Consider the following 18,335-nt stretch of genomic DNA (forward strand, 5'->3'; position numbering starts at 1 on the left):
TCATTTCCTCCCTTTGTGCACTGCCTCCACATCTCAGGAACTTTCTTCCCAGAGGTTCTAATTTATAACATTTAGGTGTGGCTCCTAAAGATCTCAAGGAACTATTACTTCTAACAAGTCCCAAGACCTAGATGCCAGGAAAAAACGCACAACTCCTCCTCTTCCTTTAAGGAGCTTAAATTCTGCCTCTGGTTGACCAAAATTAGGATATCTTGCTGAGCCATTTTTTCCCCCCTGGAAATATGGTCCTTTTCCTTTCCTTACACACTTGAAGTAGGATCAGTGGAGATTCCCTTATCCAAACACCTTTTTTATTAAAGGATTTTTTTTTAAGAGACAAAACTTTGGGGGGAAAACACTGCAATTAAGTATATATTTTTTTCCTTCCTTCCTTCCTTCCTTCCTTCCTTCCTTCCTTCCTTCCTTCCTTCCTTTCTTTTTTTTAAAGGTAAGAAAAAAAATGAAAGGAAATAAAATTGCCACTACTCAAAACCCATTTAAATCTTGCATAACACCGTGTTTGGATATTTATTACAAGAACCAACAACTTAATTTTTTGGAAACAGGAAAAACTTTTACATGAGTATTATTTACATATATAAGTTGTTTTTATTTTCACGTATGTTTTCTGAATACCAGGCAAGCCTTCAAAAGAAAAACTTCAAAAGGAACTTCCACTCATATCTAAAACTACTGGGAATCAACTAACTTCAGCTGTTATTATAGCTTATAAGCCAAAAGTGATTAAAACTGATTTACACAAAGAAGGATTCAAATTTTCAATATGACCAACTAACAATAATTCAGAAGCTATTTCAAAGAATCATAGATTTTTGTGCTGAAAGATCTAAAGAGCTTAAAGACCAACCAGTCAAATGTTTTCATTTTATATGTGCAGAAAATGAAGTTGTCTTGTTCAGGTAATAACAATGTTATTAACTCACATCCATGACTGAACTCAGTTCTTTTAATGTGTTCTCTTCTCTTTTTACTAGTCTTTTTTTTTTTTTAAACCTGAGGCAAATGGAGTTAAGTGACTTGCCCAGGATCACACAGCTAGGAAGTATTAAGTGTCTGAGGCCACATTTGAACTCAGGTCCTCCTGACTTCAGGACTAGTGCTCTATCCACTGCACCACCTAGCTGCCCCTTTACTAGTCTTTTAATGGTATTTAAACTATTCTAGAACTATAGTTGTTCCAGAAAATGAGAAATCATCAAATGAAACAGAATAGTATAAAATAGAGAATATAAAATTATTTATTTTTTCAAAACTATAACCCATACAAAATAATTATACAGAAAAATTTTCTAACAGTATAGCTTCCTGGTTAAATGTCTAATAACTAATATATGTATCAAATCAACCAAATAATAATTTCTACTCTTTATATACACTATGCACCAAACCTAATATTCTCCATATCAAAATTTGCAAAAAAAATAATCTATTCTAAATTTTTGTCTTTGTTTTTTAATTGTTTTAAAAACAATTAACTTTATACATGTGTATGACTAATATAAAAAAGCAATCATTACAACTTGAAATGTTATGAGTATATACTCATTAATAACCAGAGGAGGGAGCCTAGGTTCATCTTTAATAACAAAATTCCCAGAGGATGGTCATCCCCTATATAGTTGTTTAGAAGTGAAATCAATTATGTTGTTAAGGAAATTATGCAAAGAAGTATAAGCAGAAAAATACTAATTCAATATAGAAAAACGTCAGATTTTTCAATATGTAAAGTATATACTATACACACTACTTATGTTTGTGGCATTCTCAAATCCAGTTATATACATGTTGAAATATTTTAAGAACAAATACATTTTTTAAACTATGCTGTTAACTGGAAAATAGTATGGCAGAAATGTGTCATTTCCCAACATCCTAACCACTATACCAAGATAAGATTGAAATGGTATAGTCTACCTCTCAGATCTGTGGAGAAAGAAGCAATTTATGACCAAAGAAGAACTAGAAAATCTTATGAAATGCAAAATGGATAATTTTGATTGTATTAAATCAAAAATTTTTGTACAAACAAAACAAAAGCAGCCAAGATCAGAAGGAAAACAAAACTGGGAAAAATTTTTACATTCAAGGATTCTGATAAAGGTCTCATTTCTAAAATATATAGAGAATTGACTCTGATTTATAAGAATACAAGCCATTCTCCAACTGATAAAAGGTAACAAAAATAGACAATTTTCTACTCATATGAAAAAATGCTCTAAATCATTATTAGAGAAATGCAAATTAAGACGATCTGGAGGTACTACTACACATCTCTCAGATTGCCTAAGATAACAGTAAAAGATAATGAAGAAATGTTGGAGATGTGGGAAAACTGGAACACTAATACATTGTTGGAGTAGTGAATTGATCCAATCATTCTGGAGAGCAATTTGGAACTAGGCCCAAAGGGCTTTCAAGCTGTGCATACTGTGCAAACTGTGATCCAGCAGTGATCCAGTAGAGACATTGGATCTTTATCCCAAAGAGATCATAAAAAAGAGAAAAGAACCCAAATGTGAAAAAATGTTTAGAGCAGCCCTTTTTATAGTGGCAAGGAAGTGGAAACTAAGTAGAGGCCCATGAGCTGGAGAATGGCTGAATAAGTTACAGTATATAGATGTTATGGAATATTATTATTTTTTAAGAAATGATCAGCAGGCTGATTTCAGAAAGGCCTGGAGAGACTTACATGAACTGATGCAGAGTGAAATGAGGAGAACCAGGAGAATCTTGTACACAGCATCAACAAGATTATGTGATGATAAACTATGATGGGCTTGGCACTTTTCAACAATGAGGTGATGCAGACCAATTCCAATAGACCTGTGATGGAGAGAGCCATCTACATGCAGAGAGAGGACTATGGGAACTGAATGTGGATCACAACATAGTATTTTCATCTTTTTTGTTGTTTGCTTTTTTCTAATTTTTTTCTCTTTTGATTTATTTATTTTTGGTGCAGCATGATAAATGTGGAAATATATTTAGAAGATTTGTACATGTTTAATCCATATTGGATTACTTGCTGTCTAGGGAAGTTTGGAACACAAGGTTTTACAAAGGTGAATGTTGAAAATTATCTTTGCATGTATTTTGAGAAATAAAAAGCTATTATTATTTTTTTTAAAAAGTCTTGTTACTTTTTTTTTTTTTTTAAAAAGTACTATGTAATCGAGTGGGGGGAGGAGGGGAACATAATTATGTTACCTGCTCACAATGTGACAGTATAATGAGAAGGCAAATTATATAGTAGTACAGTGGATACAGCACTGGGCCTATTGTCAGAAAGTCTACTCAAATCTAGCCTTGTGTTGGCTGTCTGATATTGGTCAAGTCATTACACCTCGGTTTGTCCCAGTTATCTCAGCTATAAAAATGGGGATATAATAACAGCACTTACCTCAAAGGATTATTATGAAGATTAAATAAAATAAAATTTGTAAAAGTGCTTAATATAGTGTCTGGCATAGGGTAGGCATTATGTTAATGTTTATTCTTCTCCCTTCTCCCATAAGAGAATATTTCTTTCTTGAAAAAGAGTACTTTTGGAATTATCTCATTAATCGCAACCATCCAATATTAAGATCTATTAAAGGGGATGAAGCATTTAGAGGTAAATATAATCTTACCTCTATCTTAAAACAAAGCAAACAGCACACTAAACTTTTTAAAAATTTAATGCTTAAATTCATTTTTAAGTTGTTTTTTAAACAGTCTACAAAATATTTTATAGTATTCCACAGGTGGAATAAATCTGGCTTTTAGGACACAAAACACTTAACTATATACCATATCTTTAAGGTATACAAACATACAAAACGTATTAATATACTCTCTACTAGTCCCTTCATAGTAATTCCCCTTATCACACTCTTTTTACTGAAACAGTGCCTAAATATTTAGAAGGGAAGTAATAATGCAAAGGTCTATTATCATACTACATACAGAGAAACAGTATTTGTGCTGTTTCTTCCTTAAAAAAATGATGGGGGGAAAATGATGAGGAATAAAATCAATGATATTCACTAATCACTTACACAGCACTGCTCTTTACTATCTAGGGATTTTACACATTATGGGAGAAATATGTAAATACTTACAGGATCCCTTCTCCCTGAGAACTGAATCTTAAGGAACACTGGGTTAAGATGAGGAAATTTGTGCTTTGGGGAGAGTAAGTAACTGGAGATAGTCTTAGCTATTACTAGAATGAAAAATTCTCGGAAAAAAAAAATGCTACATTTCTCAGATCAAACCAAATAGAAGAATCTATAATGAATGTTATAATATATAACTTCTTGCCCTTAGGCATAAAACAACTATTTACCTTATTTCAATAGATACAAATCAGAGCACATGAAACTAGAAAAGAATACTGGCACTAGAATTCAAAATTCTATGGCTTAAGGATTATGAATGAGCAATTCCAATTTCTGTTATAACAATGTGAACATTAGCAAATTACTCAGTTTCTAAGTATTCTAGGCACCTCCTTTAAGACAGTAAGTTATTAAACTAAAAAGTTTTTACACAAACAAAATCAATGCAGCCAAGAGTAAAAGGAAAGCAGAAAGCTGGGAAACAATTTTTCATTTAATAACCATCTCTATGCTGATGATTCTAACATTTAACTTTCCTGCCCCACACTCTGTGCTGACCTCCAATCTCACACTTCCAAACACCTTTCAGACATCTTGAACTGAATGTCCAGCAAATATATTGAACTCATTATGTCTAAAACACAATTCATTCTTAACCTCTAAACTTTCCCACCCTTATGTTCTTTTATGTAGAGGGCACCATCATCTTTCTATCTCCAGAAGCTAGCACCCCAAGTAATTCTCAACTCCTGTCACTTTCTATAAGCAAGATGTTGCCAAGGCCTGTTCATTTCACCACCTCCATCTAGGCCTCTCGATAACATCTCTCGGCCATGTGTCCTTCTTTCCTCTAACACTACCACCCCTCTAGTACAAGCCCTCATCAATTCATCTGAATAATTACAACAGCCTATGGGTGGGTCTGCTGTTGTCAAGTCTCTTCCCCACTCCAATCCATCTTCCATTTAATCACTAAAGTAATTTTCCTACAACACAGGTCTCATCACATCACTCCCCTCTCCTCAATAAACTCCAAGGGCTTTCTATTGCCTCCACAAGCAAAAACAAAATTCTGTTAAGCATTCAGAATCCTTCAACCTATAGTCCACTACTATTTTTCTAGTTCTCTTATACCCTTACAACCTTACTCTTCACACATGTGCTGTTCAATCCAGTGGCACTGATCTCCTGGCTGTTCCACAAACAAGATTCCAGATGCTGTCTCGGTCTCTTGCTGCATGAAAGTAAGTTCTCCTTCTTTTCTGTGCTGACAAATGACCTCGGATTTCTTTTAAGTCCCAACTAAAATCCCACTTAAAGAAAGCTTTCCCCAACCTCTCTTAATTACAATGCTCTTTCCCTCTATTAAACTATTTCCTATTTATTCTATATATAGTTTACTTTATATATAGCACCATATGTGCATATTGTTTTCCCCCATTAGATGGTGAGCTTCTTGAGGACAAAGACTATCTTTGACATTTTTGTAATCTCAGTGCTTAGAACAATGTTTGGCACATAGTTAAATGATTATGTCATCCATGCAGACAAGATGGAGCAATGTAATATGTAATATTATGTATGTAATATTATTACATTAATAATATGTATGTAATAATATGTAATATTATTTTCTATGTTAATAATACAATCAGATTAGTTTCAACCAGATTCATGGCTGGGCTAAAAAGCTAGTCATAGTTAAACTTCAATTTGGTGCTTTAGTCCTGTGCTGCTTAATATTTTTGTCAATGCTTTGGATAAAAGACATAGAAGCCCCTGCTAATTAAATTTTCAGCTAACACAGACAAGAAGGATCAGAGAAACTTAAATTTAGAGGTAGAAGTGACCTTAGAAGGCAATCTTCACCTCATTTTACAGATGAGGAAACTGAAGCACTAAGTCATACAACTAATGAGCACCCAAGGAAAGATCGGAAACATTTTAAAGATACTTCTGACTCCAAATCTAGTGCCCTCATCACTGTGTCATGTTGCCTAACATACTGGATGTCAGAGTCAGGGTTCAACACATAATGAAAGGTTAGAACACTGGGTCAAATGAAATAAGAGAAAACTTAATGGAAATAAGAAAAGTTTCATAAATTTTTTATTTTTAAAATCAATTTCAAAAAATATATAAATGAAAAAGACTTGGCTAGGTATTGGCTAATCTAAAAAATATAACCTCAAGTTTTAGTAGGGCTTGTGGTATTGATACCTAAACAAAGCTAATGCCATCCTATGTTGCATTAATCAAGAATTAAGGTTTAAGACTCACTCTGACGTAGTCAAAGTACATATAGAATACTACACTCATCTCTGAGCACCAAATTTTATATTAATAGTATGGATATCATTCAGGATAGGGATAAGTAAGAGAAGATGGACTATAATAGAATTAAGTATATAAAGGGACTGTAAGAAAAGGGAATTTTATATGTTCTGTTTAGCTGCGAAGGGCAAAACTATAAGCAATCAATGAAAGTTGCAAAAAGGAAGATTTAGGTTGAAATAAGGAAAAACTTCCTAACAATTACAATCATCCAAAAGTGAAATGACTTACCTTGATATAGAGTTTACCTTCTGTGGAAGTCTACCAACAAAGGCTGATTGATATTGGGTATGTTGTAGAGAGAACTTTTGTTCAATGTAGACAGCTATAACCTCTGAAGTTCCTTTTACTTTTGAAATCCCATTATTTATATATGAAGTTAGACTAAATATTAGTGTGCATTCCCTTTCTCTACATGTCTTCTTGAGATTAAACAATATCCAAAGTCTTTCAGTCTATCCTTACAAGGCATAATTTAGAGTCCTGGTCAAGCTTTTCTACGTTTATTAATAACTTTCCTAAAAATGTGATTTTTAGAACTAAGATTCTGTTTGTTTTTTATTTCAGGGTTGCTAATTCACAGTGTTAAACTCGAGTCAAAAAGACCAGAGTTCAAATCCTGCCTTTGACACTAACTAGCTGCTTTGGAATCCTGGGCAAGTCACTTAACCTTCCTTAGCTTCCATTTCCTCCCTGGTAATATGAGGATAAAAACAGCATCTATTTCATAAGGTGGTTGTGAGATTCAACTTAGATAATGTATTGTCAAGTGCTTTGTAAAACATAAATGTTCTACATAATTGTGGCTATTATTATTTCATAAACACCTAACAATATCTTTCAAATGCTAAAAGGGACATTCTCAGTAGTGTAGTGAAATGGACAGCAGTATAATGAGTACGAATTGCAAAGTTTGCAGTTCTGTGTTTTAGGGAGGGGTGTTCCCTTTTAGAATGGAAAGTATGTTATCAGGATATTCCTTTGTAATTTGACTATTTTCTATTCAAATAAAGTTCAGAAATAAAATGTAACCAAAACTTTCAAATAACCTACAACTAATAGCTTAAGAACTTAAGTATAACAGTTAACTTTTATGACATAATACCTAGACTTCAATGGTTTCTATGGCCAAAGTATTGATAAACCTATGGTTGCAACCCCACTTCTTCCCATTCTGAAAAAGATATTTTATTATTTACCATCTATATTTATCACAGTACATATTATGTTTCCTAAAATTCTTTGAAAGAAAAACTTGTCTTATTTTCTCAGAAATCTTAAATGTTTCCTAAATAAATTATTTTCTCAACTTGGCAGGATTAGTACCTAAATGACAGACATACTGTATAACAATGGGCTGTATCTAAGGAATTTCTAGCTTCAAAGACTATTCCATAGTTTGTACAACATTGGCATATCCTTTAACCTCGTGTCAATTCCATATATCATAAGGGAGCACTGATCAAGATTTTGATGCTAATGATACTTATGATATACCAAAGGAACAACTGAAAAAAGCAGGCCACTAAGGAAAAAGAATGAACAGATGACCAACAAGGCTGATTATAATGGGAAATATAATCAACACAATCTATTCTGCTCAGTTTTATTTTATATGACAAAATGATAATGAATAATCATGGCCACATTTTTCAAAACTATCATAGATCTTATAGCATATGAATGTCTTTATAATATATTTTCATTTTCAAATCACTAATCACAAAAGATCTTGGGTTATATTTAAGCTTAAATATTAAGCAAAAAGAAAAGATAAAAGTGATACAATGACAAAAAAAAAACAAACCCAACAACAACAAAATAAGACTATACAAATTACCACTAATTGTGATGCCTGCATATTTTAAAATCAACCAGAGTCAGGAATTCAGGTTAAGGGAAAATCTTCAATCTTTATTCTCAGTAGAGGTGAAGAAGAATCAGAGGTGAAGGGGGATCGGAGGTGAACGGGGGGGGGAGGGGGGAAGAGTTCACGATCTCAATGTGTGCAGATGAGTTAAGAAAGGAGCCAGACCAGAAGCCAGCCAGCAGTCTCTCTCTGCTTCCCTCTGCCCCTCTGCCTCCGCCCACCAAAATCATCATTTCCTATACAACACATCAGGACTTGCACAAAGAGTAGGTCGGGGCCATTCTTTCTCCAAGCATATATATTAATAGAGTATGGTCCAATTACTATTTAGCCTCACGTGCTTAGGACCCTCAGTGCATCAACTCAAGCTTCAGCCCATTACAACTAATGGAAAAATCTTCCAAATTACAAATAAGAGAAGATTAGAGTAATTCTAAGATTTTGCCTCATCTCAGTAATTTGGCAAAGTCGCTAAAACACAGAAATAATCAATTTTGGAGAGATGCTTGGAAATATTCATTCATTCATGATAAAGTTGTGAACTGGTCCAACTATTTAGAAAAACTATTTGCAACTATACAGGAAAAATGATTTGTGACATATCTTTTGACCAAACATTACTATTACTACTATGCATTTATCTCAAGAAAATCAAAGACAAAGAAAAAAGCCTGTATGTGTCAAAATATTTATTTATAGCAACATTTTTTCCTGGTAGTAAAAAAACAGGAAACTGAGGGATGGTGCCCAGCAAACAGGTTAACAAATTATAGTATTTGAAGTATAATAGAATATTATTGCTCTTTAATAAGTCAGTATGAAAAAATTGAAAGAAGCTTCTATCAAAAAAAAAAAATTTGTGACTTAGTACTAGAAGGAATTCTAGAAGTCATCTAGTCCCACCCCTTATTTCACTAATGAAGAAAATTAGACCCCAAAAAGCTAAGTGACTGGACCAAATAGTAATAGGAAGTGGGATTTAAAACTAGAAACTATGACTTCAACATGGAAAGAATCACATGAACTGATGAGCAAAGAAAGCAAGAAAGTATACAGATCTTAAAAATAGCATCCTAGAAAAGAATACTAAAAGACAAAAAAACTCATACCCATGCAATGACCAAATATTGAATTTAGAAGCTCAAAGGTAGAAACAAACCTTTCCTTCATATATATGTATATTCTGTACAAGCACAAAATGTTGCAATACATGGTTAAGTTGGTTTGTGTGCTTAATTGTACTTCTCACTTTCTCACTTAGGACAAGGGATAAAGAGATTATAAATAGATGATTTTTTTTTTTTTTTTTTTTGGGAAGAAACCCACATGTGCAAAAACTTTTGTGGCAGCCCTTTTTGTAGTGTCAAGAAATTGGGAACTGAATGGATGTCCATCAATTGGAGAATGGCTGAATAAATTATGGTTATATGAATGTTATGGAATATTATTGTTTTGTAAGAAACGATCAACAGGATGATTTCAGAGAGGCCTGGAGAGACTTACATGAATTGATACTAAGTGAAATAAGCAGAACCAGGAGATCATTATACAGAGCAACAAGAAGACTACACAATGATCAATTCTCATGGATGTAGCTTTCTTCAACAATGAAATGATCCAAACCAGTTATAATTGTTCAGTAATGAAGAGAGCTATCTATACCCAGAGAGAAGACTATGGGAATTGAGTGAAGACAACATAGCATTTTTACTGTTACTCTTTGCTTGTATTTTTGTTTTCCTTCAAGTTTTTTTTTTCTTTCTAGATCTGATTTTTCTTGTGCGGCAAGATAACTGTATAAATATGTATACATATATGGGATTTAATATATATTTTTAACATATTTAACACATATTGGACTGCCTGCCATCTAAGGGAAAGGATGGGGGTTAGGAGGGGAAAATTTGGAACAGAAGGTTTTGCAAAGGTCAATAATGAAAAAATTATCCATGCATGTGTTTTGTAAATAAAAAAGCTGTAATAAAAAATACATTAATTAAAAAAGAAAAAAACAAAACCAAAACAAAACTAATTGCTCTCTATAACGGCTGGATCATTTCACAACTCCACCAACAATGTATTAGTGTCCCAGTTTTCTCACATCCCCACCAACATTCATCAGTATCTTTTCCTGTCATCTTAGCCAATCCGAGGTATGAGATGGTACCTCAAGAGTTGTTTCAATTTGAATTTCTCTAATCAACAGTGATTTAGAGAATTTTTTCATATGATTATAGATTGCTTTAATTGCTTCATCTAAAAATTGTCTGTTCATATTCTTTGACCATTTCTCAATTGGGAAGCCAACTTGTATTTTTATAGGGTTGGCACAGTTCTTTATATATTTTAGAAACAAGACCTATATCAGAAAAACTGGTTGGAAAAAAAACACAAACTTTTCCCCAGCTTTTAAACTTTCCTTTTAATCTTGTTTGTGTTGATTTTGTTTATGCAAAACCTTTTTAATTTAATATGATCAAAGTTGTCCATTTTGCATCTCATAATGCTCTCTATAGATCTTCTTTGACTATAAATTCCTCCCCTTCTCTAAAGAATTTCAACAAATCTTTAAAAAATGCTGAGATCTCTCAGAACTAGAGGACAAACTGGGAAAAAAAGGTCACTCGAAAGAAATCTAAAATGAAAACTCCCAAGAATGTTATCACCAAAATCTAATTCTAAATCAAAGAAAAAATACTAAAAGAAGTTGGAAAGAATGAATTTGGGTATTGAAAAATAGGCAGGTTTAGAAAGAAACAACCATAAAGGAACAGAGAATTTGAACTACAGTATTCCAGAAAGCAAAGCACACAGGCTTACATTAGGAATTATTTACTCATCAGCTAAACTGAGAATAATATAAAGGGGAAAATGGATATTCAACAAAATAAAAGGGTAAAAATATTCCTGATGAAAAAATGAAAGTAATAGAAACTCTGAAATTTAAACTCAGAAATTAAGAGAAATATGAAAAGGCAAATATGAATAACCATAAAGTTAAAAAAAGAAATAAACTTACAAAATAAAAAGAAGGGGGCTAACATCCTATATACCAAGGTAAGGTCAAAATGGGTCCATAATTTAGAATAAAAGGGCGATACTATCAGAAATATAGGAGAACAAGGTATAATCTACTTTTCAAAACTTGTGGAGAAGAAAGGAATTTATGGTCAAAGAATCATTATGAAATGCAAAATGGTCAATTTGCACTAACAAAACTAATGCAGCTAAGATTAAAAGGAATTCAGAAAGCGGGGGGGGGGGGGGGGGAGAGGATTTTTTTTGGCCAGTATTTCTGACAGTCTTATTTCTAAAATATATAGAAAAATGACTCAAATTTATATATTAAAAAAAAAAAGCCATTCCCCAATTGATAAATAGCCAAAGGATATGAACAATTTTCAGATAAATAAATCAAAGCCATTTCTAGTCACATGAAAAAATGTTCTAAATCACTATTAGAAAAATGCAAATTAAGACAACTGTGAGATAAAAAGATTGGCTAAAATGACAGGAATCAGAGAGATAGAAAACTCAGTGCAGAATGAAATTGTTTGTGTATTTTCCTTTTGATCATGGGTGATTCATAAATTTGTTTTGTATGTCTACATAAGTCTGAAACAAAGGCTTTGTTTTTCTTTTATTTTCAAAGGGAAGAGAATAGAGAGGAAAACTCTGCTTATTGAAAAAATATATTTAACTTAAAAATAAAATTAAAAAAATTAAGAACATAAAAGTCTGATGTTTGACAATGCATAATGAGCAGTTAAATAAGGGGCAAGACTTGAGATAAGAGTTTAATGTAGAGTTGAACAAATTCACTACAGGATCAAGAGAGTCAATAGTCAATACACATTTATTTAGGGTCTAATATGTACCAGGTACTGTGCTAAACACTGGAAAAAAGATAGCCCCTTACCTCAAAAAGCTTACAATATAGAGGACAAGACACACACTCACACTCACATATATATATTTATTCTCTCTCTCTCTCTCTCTCTCTCTCTCTCTCTCTCTCTCTCTGTCATATGCATGTGTTAAAATGGGAGATGGGTACCCAGCAAGGGTGGGGCATAGTAGAGAAACTCAGGAAAACTAAAAAGTGCTCAGTCAATCAGCAATAATTTATTAAATTCCTATTAAAAAGTGCTATTGGACAATCAATCAGCAATAATTTATTAATAATTTATTAAATTCCTATTATGGGCTAGGCACTGTGCTAAGTACTAGAGATACAAAAAGAGGCAAAAGATAAGTCTCTGTCCTCAAGGTACTCACAATTTAGTAGGGGAAATGACATGAAAACAAGCTATAAACAGGATAGTTATATAAGCAAAAGAGTTACTTATGTGTCACCACAATTAAAAGTTAGGAAAAACTTATTGTAATTGGGACTTAAAGGAAGCCAGTGAGATTGGGAAATCATTCCCAGCATGGTGACAACCAAAAAAAAAAGCCTTCTTTTTTCACCCTAGTCACGCTGGTCACATGACTTTAATTCAAGATGAAACTGACTTTTTTCCTTGAGTAGAGTACAGAAAGTAGAGATGCTCCTTCTACACAGGTGACAATTTTCTTCCCATCTCATCAGTTCTTGAAGAAAGTTCCAACAAAAAACAATCTTTGAAGATACTGGATATAAACTCAGAAAAGATATCTTCTTTGATCCTAATAATAATTCAGCTACCAGATGAGCTGATTGACACTTTTGTCTCAAGTACCTAGATTTGCCCATTTCCTTAAAAAAGTCAACTTCTCTTAGCAGCATGATGGGCTAGTAACAGAGGGAAAGACTTAGGAACTTTTATATCTGACAGAAATATTTTCCGACAGAGATTTTACGGATGGCATACTCCATGCTCCTTGGTGCTTCAAAACCAGAGTTATTATCTGTTAGGGAGACTTATTACTTAACCTGGCTTGTCATCATTTCAGAATGAGCCCATGAACAGATTTCAAGTTAGGATAAACCGTTCAGGTTAGGATAGCCACATACGACTCTAAAATTCAGAGTTCTTAAGGAAAAATGCCACTATAAATTTTCTCCAAAGTTGCTCTATTGTCTTTGTCACCTGGATAATTTCATTATTCCTCTATATATGGAGAGAATCTAACCCCTTAGTATATGGCACCTAGGCTTCTAATTTAGACATGTGAGATGTGCTAAAATATAGATGATCTAATGAATACATGGACAAATGATTGTAACCACTTGAATTTAAGCTGACTCCCTCCCTTTCTTTGTCTTCTTTTTTTCCAAAAGTAACTGCTTAGTGTGAGTAGTGTGAGTGCCTAATAACCTATCTTCTTCTTCAAGAGGTTTTCTGGAACCAAAGGAATTTTTTTTCTGAGTTCAGGTTCAACCATCCTTCCTATGCCCTGGAATGACCATACACAGCTCTATCTCATTCTGTAAATCCAAAATGAATACAGCCAGGTAGGAAATGAGATGTCTGAGAAAATATCAGCCCTGTTCCCCTTCCTTAAATGTATTTTAGGGTTCCACCCTCTAATCAGAAGTGCAGACATTACTTATGAGATGTGATTTGCATGGGTGGATCTTTCAATATGTTAACAAATCCCAATGGTGGGGATTAACAAAACTCAATGATGAGTTTACAGGAATATAAGATCGATAAAGATAGTAGCCAGTGAAGAGGTAAAGAACTGAGAGATTGCTGAATGTGACTACTAGGATGAAGACTGTGGATCACTTGAGTTTGGGAATTCTGAGATGCAGTATATCTAATGGCAATTAAGCATGGCACCAACATAGGGAGCACCACCAAGGACAGGGAATCACCAGCATTGAATAAGATCAGGTCAGAATTGCTGAAGCTTCTGTGCAAATTAGGAGTAGAACTGGGCTTCCTGAATGGCCACTGTACATTCATTCCTTAACATTCCTGGGTTTCATACTTGCGGTTTGCGTTATTTATGGATTGGCCATTAATAATTAAATGGGAATTTTTGGAATTTGCAATATACTATGGGGATTTGCAATGTATTTAAAGAAAAATAAATTTTTTAATTAAGTTATAAATGCATAAATATTTCTCAAGTTGAAACTGCAAACTTTTTTTCATGGGTGCAGCTTAATGTGCTAAAAAAAATCAGAATTGTAAAAATAAAGGTTTGAATTCAAGTGGCCTAGCTGTACCAGACTAAAATTATCATCAGCAGTTATCAAACCATTTGGTATTGGCTAAGGAGGAGTAGATCAGTGGAATATATTAAGTTCATAAGATACAATAGTCAATGATTAAAGTAATCTAGTATTTGATAAACTCAAAGACTCCAACTTCTGGGATAAAAACTCACTATTTGACAAAAATTGCTAGGAAACTTGGAAAATAGTATGGCAAGGATAGTTTACCTCTAAGGTCTGTGGAGAAGGAAAGAATGTATGGCCAAAGAATAATTAGAGAACATTATGGAATGCAAAATAGATAATTTTGATTATATGAAATTAAAAGGTTTTGTACACCCCCCCCACCCCCCAATGCAACTTGTGGTGTTTTCTTCTTTTGTATTATATATGATCATTCTCTGTAAGAGAAGGTTTCTTGGGGAGGTTTCTGGAGGCAGCCTTAGTTTCAGTTCAGACTAATAATCACTTCAAATGCAGCCAGCTGATAAAATCCAAACGTTTATTTTCTCCTTCCAAGTCTTATCTCTTTCCTTGGGCCTGGTTAGCTTTCTTAGAAGCCTATCTCCCTCCTTGGTTTCAAGAGCTCTTGCAGCTTCTGTCTCTAGCTCAACTCCAACTCCTGGCTTCTCAATTTCCAACTGGTGCTCCCCTCTCAATCTTTTCAACTGACTGACTGACTCACTGAAGCTCTAAGAGCTTCTTATATATGATCTCTTAAAGGTGTGAACCCAAAGGCTGACTCCTCCTCTGAAAGTGGGATTCTGGGAGGTGTGAATTCACAAAGTTACAAAGTTTTGTGTATCTCCCTTACTCGTGAACTCCAATGTGTGAGCCAATGTGTGATTTCTCAAAGGTATAAACTCAAGCATTTTTTCTACCAATATTAGTGACAACACCTTGTAGGGATTTGCTCTAATGTGTGAACCAATAAGCATTATATCAATTCCATTGAGTTAACACTAGGATTCTAACAGCAACCAAGATTGGAAGGCAAACAGAAAATTGGGGAAAATTTTTTTAAATTCAAGAGTTCTGATAAAGGCTTCATTTTTAAAATATATAAAGAATTGACTCAGATTTATAATACACCCAATCCTCAATTGATAAATGATCAAAGGATAAGAACAATTTTCAGATGAAGAAATTAAAATCATTTCTAGTCACATGAAAAAATGCTCTAAAGCACTAATGATTAGAAAAAATGCAAATTAAGACAATTCTAAGGTATTATTTCATTCCTCTCAGATTAGTTAAGATGACAGGAAAAGATGATAAACGTTGGATTTTTCCAACTCTTTCACTGTGACTAATGAATCAGGGAAAATGAAATTGCAAACAGTTCTGGAAATAGCAGTCAGGGATGCTTTGACATTGGGGGAAACCAAGAATCAGACAATGCAAGAAACTGAAAGGAGTAAGAAGATGAAAATGACTCATATATGGAATAGGACTTCCAGAAAGCAGGTAAAAGGGCACATAAATCTTGCATGTTGAGTGTTATGAAATGTTTTGATTGATAAGGATAGGAACAAGGGATTAAGGAGGAGAGGAGGAATGGGATTAAAATGACAGAGGCTTATAATCACTGGCATGGGAGATCTGATAGAAATATGGTATCACTGAGGAATGAGTCTGGGCAGATTATCTTCATGTCCAGGGAGCCAATATGGAGTAAAGCATACATACCCATGAAGTCTTCACCAGGCAAATCCAAGAAATAACCAGACTAAATTTTGGGGGGTGGGATGGGAGAAGAAAAGGGATGTAAGAAGAAAGGGAGTGGGGAAAAACGTATCAAACTTCTAGTTCTAACACACACACACACACACACACACACACACACACACACACACACCACCTACTACTGCCATGTGGAAGGAGTATGGCAAGATCAATAGGGCTGAGAAAAAAAAAGAGGCAGACCAGAAGGAGGCAAGGCCGGCTGGCAAGTGGGTGAACAGCTCATTCTAACAATACATTTGGAAAATTATATTTCTAAACTAAATTCTAAACTAAAACGAAATCAGCATTTTGGAACGCTGATACATATGTCTCCTCTGTGAATATCAATGTTAGAGTAGATATTTTTAAAAAGCCACATGAATTTTCCTATCATAAAAACACAACTAAAATGGAAACTAATAAAATATTATTCCAAAGCCATATGTCCCTCCCCAAACAAAATTCACTTCACTGTCTTGTTTTTATACACACAAGCATCTGAACTAAATTATGCCTGGAAACAAAGTGGGAAAATCATCTGAGTTTTCCAAGTATTTCAACTATAGGCAACTTTATAAATTTCAATTATTAATGAAATACATTGAAACAAGGATGGCTATTTTGTTTTATTTCTATATCTAAAAGATCCAAAAAGGTATTAAAAAGTAGATTACTCCTCTTTAAAAGAAAAACAATACGTTTTTTCTTGAAAGCCAAGAGAATTAAGAACTTAGCGGTCTTGTAGGCTAAAATAAATGAAAAACGGATGGCAGCAATGTCTAATTTCTGTTCTATAAATGATTCATTGTGACCTCTAATGAATAAGAACCTTTAAACTGTTTCCATATACTTGAGTGAAAATAGAAATAGCTTCATATAAGTGACTAAATATTTTATATAAAGATAATCCAAGTTTTCAACCTAATCTAAACATACATTTATTTTGAACAGTATGCAATATCTAGTTAAAAACTTGTATATTCTTGACACTTGACCTAGCAAAAATAAATACCATTTCAACATAATAGATATATAGATACTATAAATTATAAATATCCACCTCATAAATATCCTGTTGACAAAACTGTCAGTCAATAACTTCTCCCCTACTTGCTGAAAACAGAAGCCAAGATATATTGGGCAGCCAGTACCACCTGTTGTTTAGCACAAGTAACCTTCTGACCGAGCATTCTAATTTTTCACCCAATTACCTTACTTCCAGTCTATGAAATGTGTTAATATATTTTTTCTTTGTTACTACTTAAAGCTAAATTAATCCCATAAAATATAATCTCTTTCCCATTTTATCTTCCTTGACCCTTTTCCTTTTGTCAGCCAATACTTTTGCAATTAACTCATGAAACTCATTAAAAATTCCATAGTGAAATAAAAGATAATTTTATTCATAGCTTAAGTGTAAGAAGCTTAAGTGTAGGATTAACATTAACAATAAGTCAACAAGAAAAACTATCGATTTAAAGTAAAATGTGGCACAATAGTGTCTGCCTTCAAACTTTAGTCATTAGAAAATCCTCAAATCTCTGAGATATTCTATAAAAGTTTCTATATATACAGCCCATCTTCCTGTACTTCACTTGATTATCTTCAAACACATATATTACTGTATATTCACCATAAGTATATCCATTATGCAAAATTATGGTTATGTTCTTCCATCCTCAAAAAACCCTCTCTTGATCTAAATCCCACTTTCTATTATTCCATGTCTCTTGTGCAAATGTCACTTTCTCTGTAAAACATACTTTATTTTAGAGAATTTCCTGAGACACAGTTTTCAGTGATTAGGTCACTTGTCATTGTGTCATAATTTCTTGTCTTCAAGGACAGTCTTTCTCTATAAGTAATTAAAAAAAACAACAACAATACAATACCACAAAAATGAGATGGGAATATAATACAATTGTTTCAGTTAGTTAATAAGCATTATTAAATAAAATAAAATAAATTAAATTAAACATCTCCAATTTAAAATAGGAAGATTTTAGTTTTTCAATCAATTCATCACTAAAGTCTTTTAACAAATGGACAATTTTGGTCATGTATACTTATTGTGTATCTAATTTATATTTTAACGTACTTAACATCTATTGGTCATCCTGCCATCTGGGGGAGGGGA

General features: G+C 33.3%; 1 protein-coding gene across 4 annotated transcripts in view; it reads right to left on the reverse strand.

The window, feature by feature from the left end:
* Positions 1-18,335, reverse strand: part of FAM193A (family with sequence similarity 193 member A) — a 194,035-nt gene that overhangs the window by 102,468 nt on the left and 73,232 nt on the right. The gene's annotated exons all lie outside the window — the stretch shown is intronic.

The sequence above is a fragment of the Sarcophilus harrisii genome, chromosome 6 (genome assembly GCF_902635505.1).
Source record: "Sarcophilus harrisii chromosome 6, mSarHar1.11, whole genome shotgun sequence".
Taxonomy (NCBI): domain Eukaryota; kingdom Metazoa; phylum Chordata; class Mammalia; order Dasyuromorphia; family Dasyuridae; genus Sarcophilus; species Sarcophilus harrisii.